The sequence below is a fragment of the Macaca fascicularis genome, chromosome X, assembly GCF_037993035.2.
Source record: "Macaca fascicularis isolate 582-1 chromosome X, T2T-MFA8v1.1".
Taxonomy (NCBI): domain Eukaryota; kingdom Metazoa; phylum Chordata; class Mammalia; order Primates; family Cercopithecidae; genus Macaca; species Macaca fascicularis.
In genome coordinates this window covers 93,758,658-93,776,843 of record NC_088395.1, presented here as the reverse complement: position 1 = coordinate 93,776,843, position 18,186 = coordinate 93,758,658, and positions in this window count along the sequence as shown.

Below are 18,186 nucleotides of genomic sequence, written 5' to 3'. Positions count from 1 at the left end.
TAATCATGATCATTTATATTAGCCTCATTTGTACCTGTGGGAAGAAAATATTATTACATGACTTTGCCAGGGATCTCATATATAGTTTTAGAATTTTTTCAAGGTCTTCTTGTACTTCCAATAGGTTTTCTTTCATCTATTTTGATGCTTTTATGACACAAAGTAGTTAAGCATAGATAGTACTTTTTGTCAATATAAAATTATACTACTTTGTTTTATTGATTAAGATTAAATTTTATATTATCTGATATGCATGCGGTCCCAGCTTAATCCTAAGGGCATTCACATTGATTTAGATATATCTAATTAATTGATAATTGGAACTCAGATGATCATTTGCCTGAGTTATTAAGATATTTCTAGAAACTCATCAGGGTGATATACGTAAAATGAGCTTGACACCATAAGACAGCCCTAGTCATCTGAAAGTGAGCCATATCAGTGCTGCATGAGAATTATCTTATTATTTTAAGATATTTATTTATTTTAAGCATTCACTCAGTCAGTATGTATGTACTGAATATCTACTGCCTATCCAGCCTAGTCCCCACTGAATATGTTTCTGACTGTAATGGAAAACAAGGGTTCCATAAGGCTTCGAGATAAAGAATTACTCTTTGGAATATCTCTAAGTGAAGGTAAACATAAGAAAAAAGAGAAATTTGACATATAATATTTATTTCAACAAAACACTATACACCTCAGTGCTTCAATGATTCTAGTGCTTCAACTATTGCAGGACAGAGTAATATCTAGTCATGGTAGTCATAAGAACTATGTACACATATTCCGATATAATTCTTCCTCAAATAATTCAACATTCTCTCCACTTTTTAAGTTAGATAAAATAATTATACTTGTTTTGGCCAAGAAATTGTGGATAAAAATGGCTTATATTATTTCTTCGTAAAAACTTTATGAGCCAATGCATAATTTCTACAATTTCTTCTTCCAGCTAGGATGAATATGAAAGTGGCTCTTGCAACGAAGTTTCTGTCATCCAGGACCTCCAAGTGAGCCACTGTGGGTGCATAGTATGAAACTGAAGTATGCCTGTATGGTTTAAAGAACTGAAAGTCAGTTGTTATTGTAACATATCTAGATTATTATAATTGCTATACCAGTATAAACTCCGTGATGAATAACTGTTTTTGCAAACACAACAGTGTCCAGTAGATCCCCAGTAGAAGGTAGAATAACTGGAAACATCGAAAGTAGGGGAATTTCTTGTGAGCATATGTGAAATTCATTCTAAGCACTCCAGAAAACACAAGATGTTAAGGAATTTGAGATTTTTCAGTGAGCTGAATGTCTTCTGCATAGCATGTAGAAGCAGAAGCCGTTAGCCATTGAGTCATTAATAAGATATTGCTTTACTTGGAGTAGTGTTATCTGGGGAAACGGGTTATGTGCTTTCATATAACTTCAAAGTTTTATGTTGTTTGTGAGATTTTTTTCTCTTATAGGTTTAAAAGCTGCCAAATTTACGTTTTATTTTGTTTTAGAAGTTTTCATTGTAGGTCTTCTTTTTATTATAGGCCTATTATTTTTTAACTTTAGTAATCAAATATGAGATATTTTTGACACTTATTTTGGGAATCCAATGCATTTATACGATTTATTGTAATTAATAGGTTTGATCCCATTCCTATCATCTTGTTTGATGTTTTTAACTTATTTTATTTCCTTGATACTTTCTTTTGTTCTTTTTCTACATAAACAATAGATTATTTGCCTTTTTATTCTTGTAATATTTTGAAAGTCAATCATATTAAAATTCTATTGGAGTCTAATTAAAAATATTCCCAAACACTTTGAAATTATATTTAGAGTATTAATGTAGATAATGGCAGTATAGCAACTTACGAGTTTATTTTTCCTTTTATTCCCAGAAAATATATAAAGTCCGGTATTTTTGTCATTTCAAATACTTTTAGACCAAGGTAGGAAGGCAATTTTTTATATCTTAAAAGCAAAGCAAGTGCAAAATCTATTCTAGCAATTAAACTGGATGTGGATTGCAAAATTATTTGAGTAGGAAAATTATAAGTAAAATAATTATGGAAAAATAAAAGAAAAAATTAAAGTAACCAGAAATAAACATTAGAGAGAAAATGGTATTCTTATATATTTAATTTTAAACGTATACTTGACAAATAATCTTTGTACATATATTTAGGCCACAATGTTTAAATTCATGTGTACATACTATAATGATCAAATTGTGGCTGTTACCATATCTGTCACTTTAAATATTTAGCATTTCTTTATGCTGACAACATTCTAAATCTACCATCTATCTTGAAATACATAATGCATTATTATTTGCTATAGTCACTCTAGTGTGTAATAGAACACCGAAACTTATTCTTCTTGAAACTTTTTATCCACTTACCAACCTTTCCTTGTTTCACCCTGCCCCCTAATATCTCCAGCCTCTGTTAACCACCATTCTAATCTCTCCTTCTATAAAATCAGCTTTTTTAGAAATCAGTATGTCAAAAAGACATCTGCACTCTCAGGTTTATTATAACACTATTCACAATAGGCAATATATGGAATCAATCTAAAAGCCTTTCTTTGAAAAGAAAGACTGATAATCCTCTAGTAAAACTGTTCAAGAAAAAAAAATAGAAAGTATATGTATTTAGAACATTAAGAATAAAAGAAGTCTTTTGAAAAAACCCTTAATACTTACTTTAAAACACTCAAAAAGAGATATATGTAGTGATGTCTGTAAGATAAAATAAGAGGTAACCCTCTGACATTCACCCACACAAACAGTGATCTGACAACCATCCACAGAAAAAATGTGCCCTTGTGGAAGCTTTGGGCTCTAGGTTGGAGATTGCAAAATCCCAGTGAAGCCAAAGACTGAGGAAAGGTGCTTTGAAAAGGGAGGCCTACTCTCTGGTTGTAGTTTACTCAATATGGTTCTAGCTCCAGACTGAAAGCAACCCTGTCCCCTATGAATTCAACTCCAGGGTCACTTGGCTTAGTCTTGTAGCCAGCTCCATCCACCAAAGGACCCCAGGAAGAACCACACTTGTCTACATCCCTGGTAAAAGACTGGTTGATGTCTTCCCCAACTGGGAATCCTGAAATGCCCTTTGGTTTATTAGAAATAAACCATAACAATAGAAAGCACAACAGGCCCATATGATGGTATTAGTGTCTATAAGAAGACACACTAGAGAGCTTGCTCTCTTATGTCTCTGCCATGTGATGACGCAGTGAGAGGGCAGCTGTCTGCAAGATAAGAAGAGAGACCTCAATAGAATCTGACAATACTGGCACATGTATATTGGCCATAAAGCCTATGATATTTTTGTTATGGCAGCTCAGTTGACTGACATATATCTGTTATTCAAAATATATAAAGAACTCCTAAACTTTAACAATAAGTTATAAAAATTTGATTAAAAATGGACTAAAGAGCTGAACATACACCTCACCCTAGAAGACATACAGTTGGCAAAACACATGAAAACGTTCTCCACTTTTTATGCCATTTGCAAATTGCAAATGTAAACAACTAGATACCGCTAAAGGTCTATTTGAATGGTGAAATTCTAAAAGCTAAATTCATCAAATGCTGGTGAGAGTATGAAGCAACAGGATTTCTCATTCATCACTGGTGAAAATACAAAAATGGTACAACCACTCTGAAAGATAGTTTGGCAGTTTGTAACACAATTATATATGCTCTTACTATAATTTCCAGTAACTGTGCTCCTTGGATATAGTAATTGTAAATACATACTCACATACTCTGGATACTCTGGAGTATCCAGATATACAAAGCAAATAGTATCAGATATAAAAGAGAGACATATCTCAATAAAATAAAAGTTGTAGACATCAACACCCCACGTTCAGCATTGTACAGATCATTCAGACAGAAAAAAACCCATCAGATTTAATCTGCACTTTAGGCCAAATGGACCTAATATATATTTACAGAACATTTCATCCAATGGCTGCAGAATATGCATATTTATCCCCAGCACACTGATTATTCTCAAGAACAGTCCATCTACTAGGCCACCAAACAAGAGTTTAAAAAATCGAAATAATTGCAATCATACCAAGTATCTTCTCTGACCACAATGGAATAAAACTAGAAATTAATAACGAGAAAAACTTTGGAAATTGTACAAACACATGGAAGTTAAACAATATGCTCCTGACGCTTTTGCATCAACCTAATGAGTTTCAACAGAAGTGTCAAGAATATACATTGGGGTACGTACCATCTCTTCAATAAAGGCTTCTGGGAAAACTGGCTATCCATAAGCAGAAGAATGAAACTAGACCCCTATCTATCACTATATACAAAAATCAAATCAAAATGGATTAAACACTTAAATGAAGACTTCAAACTAGACCTCAAACTATGAAATGACTAAAATAAAACATTGTGGAAAATCTTCAGAACGTTGATCTGAGCAAATATTTCTTAATCAATACTCCCACAAACACAGGCAACCAAAGCAAATCTGGACAAATGAGATCACATCAGGTTTAAAAGCTTCTGTACAGCAAAGGATATAATCAGTCAAGTGAAGAGAAAGTCCAGAGAATGGGAGAAAATACTTGCAAACCATCTATCTGGCAAAGAACTAATAACCAGAATATATAAGGAGCTCAGAAAACTCTAGGAAAAATATAATAATCTGATTTAAAACTTGGCAAATGATTTGAATAGACATTTATCAATAGAAGACAGGTATATGAAAAGATGCACAACGTAATTGATCATCAGAGAAATGCAAATCACAACTACAAGAAGATATAATCTCACCCCAGTTAAAATGGCTTTTATCCAAAGACAGGCAATAATAAATGTTGACAAGGATCTGGAGAAAAAGGATCTCTAATATACTGTTGGAGGGTATGTAAGTTAGTGCAGCTGTCATGAAGAACAGTATGGAGGTTCCTCAAAAAAAATAAAAATAGAATGATCATGTGATTCAGCAATTCAACTGTTAGGTATACACTCCCCACATCAACCCAAAAAAGGAAATCAGTATATCAAAGCTGTATCTTCACTCCCATGTTTATTGCAGCACTATTCAAAATAGGCAAGAATTAGAAGCAATCTAAGTGTTCATGCATGAATGAATGGATAAAGACAACATGGTACATACACACAATGGAGCACTATTCAGCCATAAAAAATAAGATTCCATCATTTTTAGCAACATAGAAGGAACTGGAGGACGTTATAGTAAGTGAAATATGCCAGACACGGTAAAACTAACTTCACGTGTTCTTATTATTTTTGGAAACCTTAAATTAAAACGGTTGAACTCATGGTGACTGAAAGCAGAATTATGTTTCCAGAGTCTGCTAAGAGTAGTGGGTGAGGAATGGCGCAGTTGGGTATGGTTAATGGATGCAAAAATGATGTTAGAATGAATAAGATCTATTTTTTCACAGCACAATAGGGTGACTATAGTTAACAATAATAAATAATACATATTAAAATAAATAAAATAGTATAATTTTGATGTTTGTAACACACAGAAATGATGTGTTTCAGGCAATGAATACCCTACTTACCTTGATATTATTATGCATTGTGTGACTGTATTAAAATATTTCATGTATACCATAGTATATATATACTTACCATGTACCAAAAAATTAAAAATTAAAAAATATATAAGCCCTAAATTGCAAGTAAATGGGAGGTATAAAAATAGAAAGTAAATGCAGTTAAGCTCAATGTTTTAGTTTATTAAGGATCATTATTTCATTCTTGATATCAAGAAGGCAATATATAGTATATTATAGTAGCTATTATATAATATGTAATTTTTTAAAGATTGACTTCTCCCTGCAGCTGTTATGATGTAGCTTCTTTCTGAGCAATAAGTTTACTGAGAACAAGCAAAAAATGGGAAGCAATACTAAAACAAGTGTTTGAAGACATTGGAGAGTACTAAGCCAAGATTTGTCGTGAGCCAAATTTATCCACAACATTTATAATCTGAGCATTTGTTAACTCATAAGATGTACAAAAACAAGGGCTAAGAGGGAAAGTACATAGTCACAGCATGGAGTTTGAGCTGTTTTATGAGACTGAACAGGCACATTTCAGTGTTCAAAACCTTCCTAGAAGGAGGCACTCTAAACCAAGCCTCCATTGAGTATCCTGAAGGATATAATAATGTCCAGAAAGCTCTTATTGGATGAGAATTTCACCTTAAATTTTTTCAATTTTTGCTAGATCAAAGGGATATGAAATATTCTTAATATTAGTCAGAATGAATATAAATCCTCTCCGGAATAAAATAAAATTATCTAGAGTATTTAAATATTTTCATGCATTATGGTCAATAAATACTTACCAGGTATCATACTAAAAATCTGGAAGAAATAAACAATATCCAAAAGGAAAAAAAAGATTAAGAAACACATTGATAATCCAGATGCTGAAATGATCAGTTATAGACTTTACAATAAACATAAATATTTTAAATATACAATGTAGACAATTTCATGAGAAAAATGAGATGTGTAAAAATAAGCGCCACTGAAATTTAGAACTGTAAAATAAAGTCACTGAAATCATGTTTTCTGTAGATGAGTGAAGTAGTATTAGAAACAATGAAATACAACATTAGTGTAAGATAACATAAGCAAATAGAAAATATCATAGGAGGTACGAAAAACAAAAAAGTCAAAAATACATATAATTATAGTCCCAAAAGAATAGAGAAAGAATGATTTGGAAGCAACATTTGAAGAAATTATTGCTAACCTGTTTTTGAACTCAATAAAATATCAATCCATAGATTTGAGAAGCTACTCGAACACCAACAGAATAAATATAAATTAAGCCAAATCCAAGTACCTTACTGATAAAAATCAAAGATATGAAAAAATCTTAAAGCAACAAAAGGGAATATATAAGACATATTACTATCTAATAAATAACATAATATTGGCAGCTAATTTTTCTTTTTTTTTTTTTTATTTTATTTTTTTTTAATTTATTTATTATTATTATACTTTAAGTTGTAGGGTACATGTGCATAACGTGCAGGTTTGTTACATATGTATACTTGTGCCATGTTGCTGTGCTGCACCCATCAACTCGTCATTTACATCAGGTATAACTCCCAATGCAATCCCTACCCCCTCCCCCCTCCCCATGATAGGCCCCGGTGTGTGATGTTCCCCTTCCTGAGTCCGAGTGATCTCATTGTTCAGTTCCCACCTATGAGTGAGAACATGCGGTGTTTGGTTTTCTGTTCTTGCGATAGTTTGCTAAGAATGATGGATTCCAGCTGCATCCAAGTCCCTACAAAGGACTCAAACTCATCCTTTTTTATGGCTGCATAGTATTCCATGGTGTATATGTGCCACATTTTCTTAATCCAATCTGTCACTGATGGACATTTGGGTTGATTCCAAGTCTTTGCTATTGTGAATAGTGCTGCAATAAACATACGTGTGCATGTGTCTTTATAGCAGCATAATTTATAATCCTTTGGGTATATACCCAGTAATGGGATGGCTGGGTCATATGGTACATCTAGTTCTAGATCCTTGAGGAATCGCCATACTGTTTTCCATAATGGTTGAACTAGTTTACAATCCCACCAACAGTGTAAAAGTGTTCCTATTTCTCCACATCCTCTCCAGCACCTGTTGTTTCCTGACTTTTTAATGATTGCCATTCTAACTGGTGTGAGATGGTATCTCATTGTGGTTTTGATTTGCATTTCTCTGATGGCCAGTGATGATGAGCATTTTTTCATGTGTCTGTTGGCTGTATGAATGTCTTCTTTTGAGAAATGTCTGTTCATGTCCTTTGCCCACTTTTTGATGGGGTTGTTTGTTTTTTTCTTGTAAATTTGTTTGAGTTCTTTGTAGGTTCTGGATATTAGCCCTTTGTCAGATGAGTATATTGCAAAAATTTTTTCCCATTCTGTAGGTTGCCTGTTCACTCTGATGGTAGTGTCTTTTGCTGTGCAGAAGCTCTTTAGTTTAATGAGATCCCATTTGTCAATTTTGGCTTTTGCTGCCGTTGCTTTTGGTGTTTTAGACATGAAATCTTTGCCCATGCCTATGTCCTGAATGGTACTACCTAGGTTTTCCTCTAGGATTTTTATGGTATTAGGTCTAACATTTAAGTCTCTAATCCATCTTGAATTAATTTTCGTATAAGGAGTAAGGAAAGGATCCAGTTTCAGCTTTCTACTTATGGCTAGCCAATTTTCCCAGCACCATTTATTAAATAGGGAATCCTTTCCCCATTTCTTGTTTTTCTGAGGTTTGTCAAAGATCAAATGGCTGTAGATGTGTGGTATTATGTCTGAGGACTCTGTTCTGTTCCATTGGTCTATATCTCTGTTTTGGTACCAGTACCATGCTGTTTTGGTTACTGTAGCCTTGTAGTATAGTTTGAAGTCAGGTAGCGTGATGCCTCCAGCTTTGTTCTTTTGACTTAGGATTGTCTTGGAGATGCGGGCTCTTTTTTGTTTCCATATGAACTTTAAAGCAGTTTTTTCCAATTCTGTGAAGAAACTCATTGGTAGCTTGATGGGGATGGCATTGAATCTATAAATTACCTTGGGCAGTATGGCCATTTTCACGATATTGATTCTTCCTATCCATGAGCATGGTATGTTCTTCCATTTGTTTGTGTCCTCTTTGATTTCACTGAGCAGTGGTTTGTAGTTCTCCTTGAAGAGGTCCTTTACATCCCTTGTAAGTTGGATTCCTAGGTATTTTATTCTCTTTGAAGCAATTGTGAATGGAAGTTCATTCCTGATTTGGCTCTCTGTTTGTCTGTTACTGGTGTATAAGAATGCTTGTGATTTTTGCACATTAATTTTGTATCCTGAGACTTTGCTGAAGTTGCTTATCAGCTTAAGGAGATTTTGGGCTGAGACAATGGGGTTTTCTAAATATACAATCATGTCATCTGCAAACAGGGACAATTTGACTTCTTCTTTTCCTAACTGAATACCCTTGATTTCTTTCTCTTGCCTGATTGCCCTAGCCAGAACTTCCAACACTATGTTGAATAGGAGTGGTGAGAGAGGGCATCCCTGTCTTGTGCCAGTTTTCAAAGGGAATTTTTCCAGTTTTTGCCCATTCAGTATGATATTGGCTGTGGGTTTGTCATAAATAGCTCTTATTATTTTGAGGTACGTTCCATCAAAACCGAATTTATTGAGCGTTTTTAGCATGAAGGGCTGTTGAATTTTGTCAAAAGCCTTTTCTGCATCAATTGAGATAATCATGTGGTTCTTGTCTTTGGTTCTGTTTATATGCTGGATTATGTTTATTGATTTGCGAATGTTGAACCAGCCTTGCATCCCAGGGATGAAGCCCACTTGATCATGGTGGATAAGCTTTTTGATGTGTTGCTGAATCCGGTTTGCCAGTATTTTATTGAGGATTTTTGCATCGATGTTCATCAGGGATATTGGTCTAAAATTCTCTTTTTTTGTTGTGTCTCTGCCAGGCTTTGGTATCAGGATGATGTTGGCCTCATAAAATGAGTTAGGAAGGATTCCCTCTTTTTCTATTGATTGGAATAGTTTCAGAAGGAATGGTACCAACTCCTCCTTGTACCTCTGGTAGAATTCAGCTGTGAATCCATCTGGTCCTGGACTTTTTTTGGTTGGTAGGCTATTAATTGTTGCCTCAATTTCAGAGCCTGCTATTGGTCTATTCAGGGATTCAACTTCTTCCTGGTTTAGTCTTGGAAGAGTGTAAGTGTCCAGGAAATTATCCATTTCTTCTAGATTTTCCAGTTTATTTGCGTAGAGGTGTTTATAGTATTCTCTGATGGTAGTTTGTATTTCTGTGGGGTCGGTGGTGATATCCCCTTGATCATTTTTAATTGCGTCGATTTGATTCTTCTCTCTTTTCTTCTTTATTAGTCTGGCTAGTGGTCTGTCAATTTTGTTGATCTTTTCAAAAAACCAACTCCTGGATTCATTGATTTTTTGGAGGGTTTTTTGTGTCTCTATCTCCTTCAGTTCTGCTCTGATCTTAGTTATTTCTTGCCTTCTGCTAGCTTTCGAATGTGTTTGCTCTTGCTTCTCTAGTTCTTTTAATTGCGATGTAAGAGTGTCAATTTTACATCTTTCCTGCTTTCTCTTGTGGGCATTTAGTGCTATAAATTTCCCTCTACACACTGCTTTAAATGTGTCCCAGAGATTCTGGTATGTTGTATCTTTGTTCTCATTGGTTTCAAAGAACATCTTTATTTCTGCCTTCATTTCGTTATGTACCCAGTAGTCATTCAGGAGCAGGTTGTTCAGTTTCCATGTAGTTGAGCGGTTTTGAGTGAGTTTCTTAGTCCTGAGTTCTAGTTTGATTGCACTGTGGTCTGAGAGACAGTTTGTTATAATTTCTGTTCTTGTACATTTGCTGAGGAGTGCTTTACTTCCAATTACGTGGTCAATTTTGGAGTAAGTATGATGTGGTGCTGAGAAGAATGTATATTCTGTTGATTTGGGGTGGAGAGTTCTATAGATGTCTATTAGGTCTGCTTGCTGCAGAGATGAGTTCAATTCCTGGATATCCTTGTTAACTTTCTGTCTCGTTGATCTGTCTAATGTTGACAGTGGAGTGTTGAAATCTCCCATTATTATTGTATGGGAGTCTAAGTCTCTTTGTAAGTCTCTAAGGACTTGCTTTATGAATCTGGGTGCTCCTGTATTGGGTGCATATATATTTAGGATAGTTAGCTCTTCCTGTTGAATTGATCCCTTTACCATTATGTAATGGCCTTCTTTGTCTCTTTTGATCTTTGATGGTTTAAAGTCTGTTTTATCAGAGACTAGTATTGCAACCCCTGCTTTTTTTTGTTCTCCATTTGCTTGATAAATCTTCCTCCATCCCTTTATTTTGAGCCTATGTATGTCTCTGCGTGTGAGATGGGTCTCCTGAATACAGCAGACTGATGGGTCTTGACTCTTTATCCAGTTTGCCAGTCTGTGTCTTTTAATTGGAGCATTTAGTCCATTTACATTTAAGGTTAATATTGTTATGTGTGAACTTGATCCTGCCATTATGATATTAACTGGTTATTTTGCTCGTTAGTTGATGCAGTTTCTTCCTAGCCTCAATGGTCTTTACATTTTGGCATGTTTTTGCAATGGCTGGTACCGGTTGTTCCTTTCCATGTTGAGTGCTTCCTTCAGGGTCTCTTGTAAGGCAGGCCTAGTGGTGACAAAATCTCTAAGCATTTGCTTATCTGTAAAGGATTTTATTTCTCCTTCACTTATGAAACTTAGTTTGGCTGGATATGAAATTCTGGGTTTAAAATTCTTTTCTTTAAGAATGTTGAATATTGGCCCCCACTCTCTTCTGGCTTGTAGAGTTTCTGCTGAGAGATCTGCTGTTAGTCTGATGGGCTTCCCTTTGTGGGTAACCCGACCTTTCTCTCTGGCTGCCCTTAAGATTTTTTCCTTCATTTCAACTTTGGTGAATCTGGCAATTATGTGTCTTGGAGTTGCTCTTCTCGAGGAGTATCTTTGTGGTGTTCTCTGTATTTCCTGGATTTGAATGTTGGCCTGCCCTACTAGGCTGGGGAAGTTCTCCTGGATGATATCCTGAAGAGTGTTTTCCAACTTGGTTCCATTTTCCCCCTCACTTTCAGGCACCCCAATCAGACGTAGATTTGGTCTTTTTACATAATCCCATACTTCTTGCAGGCTTTGTTCATTTCTTTTTCTTCTTTTTTCTTTTGGTTTCTCTTCTCGCTTCATTTCATTCATTTGATCCTCAATCGCTGATACTCTTTCTTCCAGTTGATCGAGTCGGTTACTGAAGCTTGTGCATTTGTCACGTATTTCTCGTGTCATGGTTTTCATCTCTTTCATTTCGTTTAGGACCTTCTCTGCATTAATTACTCTAGCCATCAATTCTTCCACTTTTTTTTCAAGATTTTTAGTTTCTTTGCGCTGGGTACGTAATTCCTCCTTTAGCTCTGAGAAATTTGATGGACTGAGGCCTTCTTCTCTCATCTCGTCATAGTCATTCTCCGTCCAGCTTTGATCTGTTGCTGGCGATGAGCTGCGCTCCTTTGCCGGGGGAGATGCGCTCTTATTTTTTGAATTTCCAGCTTTTCTGCCCTGCTTTTTCCCCATCTTTGTGGTTTTATCTGCCTCTGGTCTTTGATGATGGTGATGTACTGATGGGGTTTTGGTGTAGGTGTCCTTCCTGTTTGATAGTTTTCCTTCTAACAGTCAGGACCCTCAGCTGTAGGTCTGTTGGAGATTGCTTGAGGTCCACTCCAGACCCTGTTTGCCTGGGTATCAGCAGCAGAGGCTGCAGAAGATAGAATATTTCTGAACAGCAAGTGTACCTGTCTGATTCTTGCTTTGGAAGCTTCCTCTCAGGGGTGTACTCCTCCCTGTGAGGTGTGGGGTGTCAGACTGCCCCTAGTGGGGGATGTCTCCCAGTTAGGCTACTCAGGGGTCAGGGACCCGCTTGAGCAGGGAGTCTGTCCCTTCTCAGATCTCAACCTCCGTGTTGGGAGATCCACTGCTCTCTTCAAAGCTGTCAGACAGAGTCGTTTGCGTCTGTGCAGAGGTGTCTGTGTGTCTTAGTTTACTGTGCCCTGTCCCCAGCGGTGGAGTCTACAGAGACAGGCAGGTTTCCTTGAGCTGCTGTGAGCTCCACCCAGTTCGAGCTTCCCAGCAGCTTTGTTTACCTACTTAAGCCTCAGCAATGGCGGGCGCCCCTCCCCCAGCCTCGCTGCTGCCTTGCCGGTAGATCACAGACTGCTGCGCTAGCAACCAGGGAGGCTCCGTGGGTGTGGGACCCTCCCGGCCAGGTGTGGGATATGATCTCCTGGTGTGCCTGTTTCCTAAAGCGCAGTATTGGGGTGGGAGTTACCCGATTTTCCAGGTGTTGTGTGTCTCAGTTCCCCTGGCTAGGAAAAGGGACTCCCTTCCCCCTTGCGCTTCCCAGGTGAGGCAATGCCTCGCCCTGCTTCAGCTCTCGCTGGTCGGGCTGCAGCAGCTGACCAGCTCCGATCGTCTGGCACTCCCCAGTGAGATGAACCCAGTACCTCAGTTGAAAATGCAGAAATCACCGGTCTTCTGTGTCGCTCGCGCTGGGAGTTGGAGACTGGAGCTGCTCCTATTCGGCCATCTTGCTCCGCCCCTCGGCAGCTAATTTTTCAACAAGAATGAGCAGAAAACAATAGAATGACATTTAAATTCAGAAAAATCTGCTAATTTAGTGTTCTATGCACAAAAAATTATCAAAATGAAGGTATAATAAATATATTCTGACAAATAAACACAACAGCATTTCTCACATGTAGACTCACACTAAAAGAAAATGTTAAAAACGATTTATTCAGGTAAAAAATATGATCTCACATTGAAGCATGGGAATTTATAAAGATATACAGAATAATCAAATGGTAAATATCTGGTTAACTTATATAAATATTTACAAAGCGATAATAATAATATTAGTGTGCTGTTGGGCTTAAAATATATGGAGAACTAAAATACTTCATAACAACAATATAAAAGATTTACAGTGTATAAATGGTGTTCAATATTGTAATGTATTTACTTGCAAAGTGGTAAAATCTGTAAATTACACTGTAATATGTCAAGGAAATATGTCACTAAATGTAGAGTAACAGAAAATAAAAATAAGTTAAAGGGTAAAAGATGGAATAATTAAAACAATTCTGAAGAATGAATGAAGAAATGTAAAATATATAAAATTGACAAATGCAAAAAGAGGATCTTTATCAAGATTAATCAAATTTATTAACCACTAATGTGAAAGATGAAAAAAAATATAGAGAGGGAGAAGGTGAAAATTACCCAAATTGCTCATTACATTAGAGAAATGAAAACTGGGAGACCACTATAGATCCTATGGACAAGGGGATAGGAGGATATTATAAACATCTTTGTTACAAAAAGATTTAAACATTTGGATAAAATGCACAAACTCCTTAAAATGTCACTTATGAAAAGTGACACAGAACAAATAGGATATTCTTATTTCAAATAAATATATTTAATTTATAATCAAAAGTTTTATCAGGGTAAACAAAGTGAAACAAAGCACTTCACGATGAGTAGGCATTCTTGGTAAATTTCTTCAAATATTTAAGAAAGAAGTAATATGAACGGTATATCTTCTTTAGATAGTGGGCAACAAAACCCTTTCTAACTTACATCTTCAAAAGCAAAGCCTAATAAGAACATAGAATAAATAAAAATTAGAGGACAGATTCTATTTAAAGCAAGCAAACAAACAAAAGACATTTAATAAGACAAAATGTAAATTTGTTTTAGCTTTCATAAATAAATAAGCACAATTTATATTTTGTGGGAATAAAGAATAAACATATGATCATTTTAATACATATAGAAAGCAATTATTTTTTAATATTATATTTGGAGGTTGTTATGGGCTGAATGTGTACACTCCAAATTCATATGTTGAAGTCTGATATTTGGAGGTGGGGACTTTGGGACCTGATTTGATTATGATGATGGAAGCCTCATGAATTTAATTAGTGTCCTTTTAAGAAGAGACAAATATACAATCTCACTCTTTCTCTTTCTCTCTCTCTCTCTCTCTCTGTCTGTCTCCCTACCACCTCTCTCTTTCTCTCTCTGTCTTTGTCTCTCAGCCATGTGATGATACATCAAGAAAGAATGTGTCTGTAAGCCAAGAGGTGGGCAATATCCAGACACGGGGTCTGCCAGTACCTTTCTCTTGAAATTCATAGCCTGCAGATCTATGGGAAATAAATGTTTGTCGTGTTAGGAGAGAAGTTCACAGCACTAAACACCCACACAAAAAAGTTAGAAAGATCTCAAATTAACAAGCTAACATCACAACTAGAGGAACTGTAGAAACAAGGGCAAACCAACCTCAAAGCAAGCAGAAGGCAAGAAATAACCAAAATCAGAGCTAAACTGAAGGAAATTCAGATGCAAACACATTCAAAATAACAATGAATACAGGAGCTAGTTCTTTTAAGAATTAGTAAAATAGATAGACCAATAGCTAGACTAATAAAGAAAAAAATGAGATGAGATCCGAATAAACACTATCAGAAACTACAAAACAGATGTTACCACTGGCCCCAGAGAAATATAAAAACCCTCAGAGACTATTATGTACACCTCTATGCACACATGATAGAAAACTTAGAAGAAATGGATAAATTCCTGGAGACATACAACCTCCATAGATTAAATCAGGAAGAAATTGGATCCCTCAACAGACCAATAATTAGTTCCAAAATTGAATGAGTAATAAGAAGCTTGCTAACCAGAAAAAGGCCAGGATCAGATGAATTCATAGCCAAATTATACTAGATGCATAAAGAAGAACTGGTACCATTCTTACTGAAACTGTTTCAAAAAACTGAGAAGGTAGGACTCCCCTCTATCACATTCTATGAGCCCAGCATCATCCTGATACCGAAACCTGGCAAAGACACAACATAAAAGCAAACTTCATCCAATAACTTTGATGAACATAGATACAAAAATACTCAACAAAATACTAGCAAACCAAATCTAAAAGCACATAGAAACAAGCAAAACAAAAAGGAATTCACCACTATCAAGTAGGCTTTATCCCTGGGATGCAAGATGGGTTCACATACAAATCAATACATGTGATTCACCACATAAATGGAACTACACACGAAAACCACACGATTATTTCAGTGGATACAGAAATGGCTTATGATAAAATTCAACATCGCTTCATATTAAAATCCTTCAGTAAATGAAACATTGAAGGAACATACTTCAAAATTACAAGAGCCATCTATGACAGCCCCATAGCCAATATGATACTGAATGGGCAAAAGTTCAAACCATTCCTCTTGAAAACTGGAAAACGACAAGGATGCCCTCTCTCACTACTCTTAGTCAAAATAATACTGGAAGTCTTAACCAGAGCAATCAAGCAAGATAAGGAATAAAAAGCATCCAAATAGGAACAGTGAAAATCAAACTGCTCTTGTTTGCAGATGATGTGATTCTATACCTAGAAAATCACACAGTCTCTGACCCAAAGCTGCTTGATTTAATAAACAACTTCAGCACACTTTTAGGATACAAAATGAATGTACAATAATTGGTAACATTGATGTGCACCAGCATTGTTCAACCTGAGAGCCATGTCAGGAATGCAATCGCACCCACAATAGCAATAAACCGAACAAAACACCTAGGAATACAGCTAACCAAGAAGGTGAAAGATATCTACAATGAGAATTACAAAACATTGCTTACAGAAATCAGAGATGACACAAACAAATGGAAAAACATTTTATGTTTGTGAATATAGGAACAATCAATATTATTAAAATGGTCATACTATCCAAAACAATTTGCAGATTCAATGCTATTATTATCAAACTACCAATGACATTTTTCGCACAATTAGAAAAATATTATTTGAAAATTCATATGGAACCAAAAAAAGCCCAAGTAGCCAAGGCAATCCTACACACACACACACACACGCACACACACACACACACATCACAAAGCTGGAGGCATTATATTAACTGGGTTCAATCTACACTTCTGTACTACAAGGCTATAGTAACCAAAACAAGCATCGTAATGGTTTAAAACCAGACACAGACATATAGACCAATGAAACACAATAGAGAGCTCAGAAACAAAGCCTCTTACCTACAACCATCTGATCTTCAACAAAATTAACAAAAAGAAGCAATGGGGAAAGGATTATTTATTTATTAAATGGTGCTGGAATAACTGGCTAGCCATATGCAGAAGATTTAAACTGGATTCCTTCTTTTCATCATACACAAAAATTAACTCAAGATGCATTAAAACTTTGCTGTGAAAACTCTGGAAGATAACCTGGGAAATACCATTTTGGACATAGAAGGTAGCAAAGATTTCATGATGAAGCTGCCAAAAATCAGTTAAAGTAAAAACAAAAGAAATGACAAAAAGGACCTAATTAAACAAAAGAGCTTTTGCACAGCAAAAGAAACTATCAATAGAGTAAACAGACAACCTACAGAATGGGAGAAAATATTTTCAAACTAAGCATCTGATAAAGATCTAATATTCAGCATCTGTAAGGAGCTTAAACAACTTTACAAAAAGCAAACAAACAATCCCATGAAAAACTGGGCAAAGAACATGAACAAATAGTTTTCAGAAGAAGACATACATGCAGCCAACAAGCATAGGAAAAAATGCTCAATATCACCAATCATTAGAAAAATGCAAATTAAACCCACAATGAGATACCATCTCACACCAGTCAGAATGGCTATTATTAAAAGTCAAAAAGTAACAGACGCTTGTATGTTTGGGGACAACAGGGAACATTTATGCAATGGACATGGGGAGGTAAATTAGTTTAGTCATTGTGGAAAGCAGTTTGATGATTTCTCAAATAAAACAGAATTATCTTTTGACCTAGAAATCCCGTAATTGGTTATACACCCAAAGAATAAAAATCATTCCATCATAAAAACCCATGAGTACACATGTGCAGCATAGCACAAGTCACAATAGCAAAGACATGGAATCAACCCAACCTAAGTACCCATCAATGGTAGACTAGATGAAGAAAATGTTATATATATATATATGTATACATACACATATGCACACACATACACATATATGTATTATATATGCACATATATACACAAATACTTATATACACACATATGTATGTATATGTATGTGCACACACATATGCATGCACACACACACACATATACACATGCATACATACATACATACCATGGAATTCTATGCAGCCATCAATAGAACGAGATCATGTCCTTTGCATCCACATGGATGGAGCTGTAACCTGGGAAATACCATTTTGGACAAAGAAGGTAGCAGGACAGTAACCTCAGAAAACTAACACCTGAACAGAAAACCCAATTCCAAATGTTTTCACTTATAAGTGGGAGCTAAACTTTGAGTACATTTGGACACAAAGAAGGGAACAACCTAGACTGGAACCTACCTGAAAGTGAAAGCTGGGAGGAGGGTGAGGATGGAAAAACTGCATATCAAGTACTGTTCTTATTACTTGGGTGACAAAATAATTTGTACACCAAATATCTGTGAAACACAATTTACCTATTAAACCTACATAATTAACCCAAACCTAAAGTAAAAGTTGAAAAAACTTAAAAATGGG